Genomic DNA, 6,000 nt, shown 5'->3' on the forward strand with positions numbered 1-6,000 from the left:
CATATCATCTGCAAAAAGTAATAATTTAGTTTCTTCTTTGCCTATTCTAATTCCTTCAGTTTCTTTTTCTTCTCTTAATGCTAAAGTTAACATTTCTAGTACTAGATTGAATAATAGGGGTGATAATGAACATCCTTGTTTCACCCTGGATCTTATTCGGAATGCATCTAGCTTATCCCCATTATAATACTTGCTGATGGTTTTAGGTAGATGCTACTTATAATTTTAAGGAAGACTCTATTTATTCCTATGCTTTCTAGTGTTTTTGATAGGAATGGCTGCTGTATTTTGTCAAAAGCTTTTTCTGCATCTATTGAGATAATCATATGGTTTCTGCTAGTTTTGTTATTGATATGATCAATTATGCTGATAGTTTTCCTAATATTGAACCAGCCTTGCATTCCTGGAATAAGTCCTACCTGGTAGTAGTGTATTATTCTCCTAATAAGTTGCCGCAATCTTTTTGCTAATATTTTATTTAAAATTTTTGCATCAATATTCATTAGGGAAATTGGTCTATAATTTTCTCTGTTTTGACTCTTCCTGGTTTTGGTATTAATACTATATTTGTGTCATAAAAAGAATTTGGTAGGACTCCTTCTTCACCTGTTTTCCCAAATAGTCTATAAAGTATGGGAATTAATTGTTCTTTAAATGTTTGATAGAATTCACATGTAAAACCATTTGGCCCTGGAGATTTTTTCCTAGGAAGTTCATTGATGGCTTGCTCAATTTCTTTTTCTGAGGTGGGATTATTTAGGTAATTTACTTCCTCTTCTGTTAACCTGGGCTGTCCTGGGAGGCCTGCGGATCTCCACCAGTTTTGGGCACCCAGTTTTCTCCCAGCCTGGATCACTGGCTGGTTTCCACAGCTGCTTCCGCTTTGGTGCAGCTCTGCATGCCAGGTGTTCTCCCAGCCTACAGATCTGTCCCGTCGACCTTTTGGACTCTCCTGGCTTGGAAATTTGCCCCACTCAGTCTACTAGTGGCTTCTAACTCAAATCTGTTCAGATTCACTTTTTTAGAGGTATCTGACAGAACTTGAGAGAGACCTCTGGTAAGATGCTGTTTTCACGTGGCCATCTTGGCTCCTCCCTCAATGTGGAGTTATTTCATCAAGTTCATGTGAATCTTGCAAAGCTCATCAACCTTTGCATCACAAATGATAGAACTCATATTGAAGATGTTATTTGTTAATATTCCAATTAAATAAAATGTGGTTGAAAATTTCATTCATTTCATTTCTTGAAAATATGCATTTTGCCTATGTCACCAGACTTTAGGAACACCCCGTATACTGAATAAAGTTTGCTATATGAAATATTAATCTATTTTAGATGTGTGTATATGTGTGCATGGTAAACTCTAGTATTTTTTTTCTTTTGTAATCAATAAAGAGTGCAGGAAGAATTACTGAAAGCTAAAGGTACAGGGGCAGCTAGGTTGCAAAGTAGACAGAGTGGATAGAGTGATGGCTTGGAGTCAGGAAGACTCATCTTCCTGAGTTCAAATCTGGCATCAGACACTTACTAGCTGTGAGACTCTGGAGAAGTCATTTAACCCTGTTTGTCTCAGTTTCCTTATCTGTAAAATGAGCCAGAGAAGGAAATGGCAAACCACTCCAGTATCTTTGCCAAGAAAACCCCAAATGCATTCATGAAGAGTTGGACATGACTGAAAACAACTGCATACATACAATGATACAGGACTTGGGATAATAGAACTGAAGAATACTGGGATCTAGAACCTGATCTAGGGTCACTTTTAGCTATAAAATTCTATGATACCCCAGAAACCTCTTCACCCCAGTTCACTCTAACCCTGAACTTTATAGGCTACAAGTACTCTTCACCCTAGCACATTCTCTCTCCAATTACCTGATTCTTTCCAGAACTTCCATTTTAAAGGAGGTTCTGTGTCTTTTTCTTTTGAGGGGGGGAAGGCAGGACAATTGGGGTTAAGTGACTTGCCCAAGGTCACACAGCTAGTAAGTGTGTCAAGTGTCTGAGATCAGATTTGAACTCAGGTCCTCCTGATTCCAGCGCTGGTGCTCTACTCACTGCACCAAACCTAGCTACCCCTAGAGGTTCCATGTCTTTGTTCTGCTCCAAGCCGCATCCCTGGCCCCCCTGGATTTTCTTGACCCTCCCCCTGCTTTTTCTCCCTCTCTGCTCTAGATACCTACATATTTGCCCACCCCCAATGTGTTGGCTTCCACCATTATAATGAAAATTCTTGGAGGGTGGAACTTTCTTTCTTTTGCTTGAATTTGTGTCCTCTAGATTTAACAAACACTCATTGACTTGACTTGTTGATTTGCTTACTAGAGCTGGGAAGGGCCATTGAATGAAGCTGTGTGATCTTGAGAGTACTGGGCATATACTCACCTGCTTATTCCATTCAATTCAAAGACTATTTACTAGTTGCTTACTATGTGAAAGCCACCATGCTAGGAGGTGAAAATACGAAGACAAAAATGAAGCTATCCCTGGCCTTTAGGAACTTAAACCCTCCTGGAATAATAAATGGGCTTCTTGTTATTGTTTGTAGATAGGGTCTCTGTATTGCCCTCAGACTGGAAGTGCATTGGCCATTTACAGACCAATCCCACCACTGGTAGGCATGGTCAGTCAGTGAGCTAATAAACATTTATTAAGCATTTGATATGTGCCAGGCACTGTATTAAGCAGCTAGGGATGCAAATTCGAGAAAGACAGTCCATCATTTGATGGGAGAAGACAACACACAATAGGAAGCTGAAAAGGGATGGGAGAGGGAAGGTACCTTGATGTGGGGCCATGATGGAGAAATCCAAAGGAGTGCAGCCATATGGGAAATGAAGAGATGGCTGTCCTGGGTGTCCTCCTTAAAAGGAAATTTTGGGAGGAGTTCATTGCTATATCCTCCAATTAGAGAAACAGAAGGCATTGTAGAGGTGGGAGCAGTGGTAATGAGATCTTTCAGGATGATGAGGGGCATGATGGAAAGCCATGATGGAAAAGTCCAAAGGAGTCTGGGGAAGGGGGGAATGGGAGCTTTGCCCAATTCTCTTTCCAACTTGTTCTGATTCAACCCCCTTAGGTACCTGGTGTCTCTCCCTCCATCCCATTCATCATCTTGGAGCCAGGCTTCGTGTGGACACCTAAACAGCTTAGCCCGTTGTGTCTCAGAACACAAAAGCCCAATTGATCCATATGCCTCAGTCTCCCCAGTAGAAGGGATTACAAGCATGGCCCACCATGGTATCTCATTTGATCCTTACAACAATCCTATGGGGTAGGTAACTACAAGCATTATTCCCATTTTACAAATGAGGAAACCAATCAGGACAAAGAGTTTTCTTTCTCATGGTCATACAGTTAGTAAATATGAAAAGCAGTGCGTGAATCCATCTTCCTCCTACTAAACCATGCTACCTCAAGGAAGATGTAGACTAAGAAATGCCCACTGGATTGATCAATTAAGATATTGTTTGTCAAAGTCATTTCATTAGACTGATTTAGTGATCATCCAGATTGCAAGAGACTGCGAAATGAGTGAGCGGTGGGTGCCCACATTAATGATAACTCCCACTTGTATGCAACTTTAAGACCTATACATTGATGTTACCTTTGGAAACTCCCATTCTTTTGGAGAGTTTAAATTACCAATGTGTGTAGAAGAATAGAAAATTTTGATTAAAAAGAAATAAAAAGTCCAAAAAAAAAGGATTTATACATTGACTCTGCGTGTATTACTATTTCTATTTTTCAGATGAGGCAACTGAGGCTCAGAAAGATGGAGCATCTCAGGAGTAGATGGTTCATCTTCAAGCAAAGGCAGGATGATCACTCATCAAAATATTGTATGAGGGATTCTTAACCTGCTACAGGTTGGACCAGATGGCTATAGAGCCGGAGCTCAAACTTAGGCCTTCTCTCTCTACTAAACCATGCTGCCTCCAGAATGATTTTAAACCATTCCTGGAGGCAGAGAAGAGAGGCACCTTGTACCTAATAACTAATAAGCACACTCCAGGTCATTCCCCACACATTGCAGTCGTTTTGAACACCTGTAGTTTGTCATTCAAATCTGTTTCCCATCCTTAACTACCCAATTACTTATTCCCGTCTTCCTCAAACCATCCATCCCAAAGTCCCAGCCAAATGCTACCCACTCCTTCCACTCAGTCCTCTGGAATGCTTGATCCATAGACAGCAAACCTGATTTCATTGTAAATCTTTTCCTTTCCCAGTCCTTCCCTCTTCTGCCTATCATCCAAACCTGACTTCCCCTGATGACACAGCCTTCCTGGCCACCCTTTTCAGTACTGGCTATATCTTCACGGTTCCCCTCAGTTCACTGGTTGAGGAGGGGGAGTTAGAATACTTGCTCTCCATTGCTACTTCCTGGTTCACTCCCTATTGTAACTCAGTAACTTCTGCTCTTTTGAGGTCCATACAATCCACATCTTCCACCCAGTCAAAATCCTGGTAGCTATTGTCTACACACTTCTAGGACACTCTTCTTCCTTCCTCAATGAGTTCAGTATCTGGCTCACAATCTTTCCTCTCCAGTTCCTTCCCTCATACCAGAGGACTTCAATATATGTATTGATACTCCCTTAAACACCTTAACCTCCCAGTTTCTCAATATGCTTATTTCCCACAACCTATTCCTCCACCCTACCTCAGCTACACACAAAGATGGTCAAACCCTTAATCTTGCCATCACCCACAAATGCAGCACCTTCCATGTTCAAGAATTCTGAATGCCCTTATCTGATCAAAATCTACTGGTTTTCCACCTCTCTCTCTCTACCTTAACATACCAACACTTTCTGTCAGTCCACACCACAACCTCCAATCCCTAGGCCCCTCAGTCCTCTCCCAGGTCATATCCTCGCACTAGTCACTTCTTCTTTCCCCATCTTGGTGAACCACTTAACACTACACTGCCTCTTCTCTTGAGTCCCTTGCCTGCTTATCGTATCAATTGTGCCCTATCAGGTCTCAGCCTTGAATCATTCCCACCATCCACTACCTTTGCTCCTATACGTATGGTGATGAATGAAGATGGAGAGAATCATGCAACCATTCTGATTGAAGCCACTAGAAATTTATGTTATACTACCTCAACTGGGCCCTCACTGCTGCTAGGTAATCTCCCTATACCTCCCGTATCAACTCACTGCACCTCTCTCCATGACAGCTCTTCCAAACCTCCTTCAATCTTGCCATGGCTCCTTCTCCTCCCATCCTCTCAGCTGAGAACCTTGCTTCATATTTTACAAAAAAAATTGAGGCAGAGATCTTCCTCATTTTCCTTCTTTCTTACTTTATATCACTCAGGTGATTTCTGCCTCTATCTCCTTCTTCACTCCTGTCTCACACAGAAAAGTGACCCTTCTTCTTGCCAAGGCAAACCTTGCACAGTGATCCCATTTCATCCCATCTCCTCCAGAAGACTGTCCCCTTTGCCATCCTTACTTTCTCATTTATCTTCAATCTCTCCTTGTTTTCTGCTGTTTTCCTACTGCCTACAAACATGCCCATGTCTCCCTCAGCCTAAAAAATCTCTCACTTAATTCTTCCATCTCCACTATCATCTATCTCTTCTATGGCTCAGCTACCTGACAAGGCTGTCTACTATAGGCACTTCCATTTTCTCTCCTCTTGCTGTCTTCCTAACCCTTCCAATCTGGCTTCTGAACTTGTCATTCCACTGAAAGCACTCTTTTTGAAGTTACAAGTGATCTCTTCTTTCCAAATCCAATGGTCTTTTCTCAGTCTCCATCCTTCTTGACCTCTCTGCAGCCTTTGACACTGTCAATCACCATCTTCTTCATGAGATTCTCTTCTCTCTTGGTTTTCAGGACACCCTCTTTTGGTCCTCTTCCTACTTATCTGATCACTGCTCAGTCTCCTTTTCTGGATCTTCACCCACTAAACATAGGTGTCTCCTAAGGCACCATCCTGGACCTTTGTCTCTTCTCCCTCTAAACCATTTCACTTAGCCATC

Source organism: Trichosurus vulpecula, chromosome 1 (genome assembly GCF_011100635.1).
Source record: "Trichosurus vulpecula isolate mTriVul1 chromosome 1, mTriVul1.pri, whole genome shotgun sequence".
Classification (NCBI taxonomy): Eukaryota; Metazoa; Chordata; class Mammalia; order Diprotodontia; family Phalangeridae; genus Trichosurus; species Trichosurus vulpecula.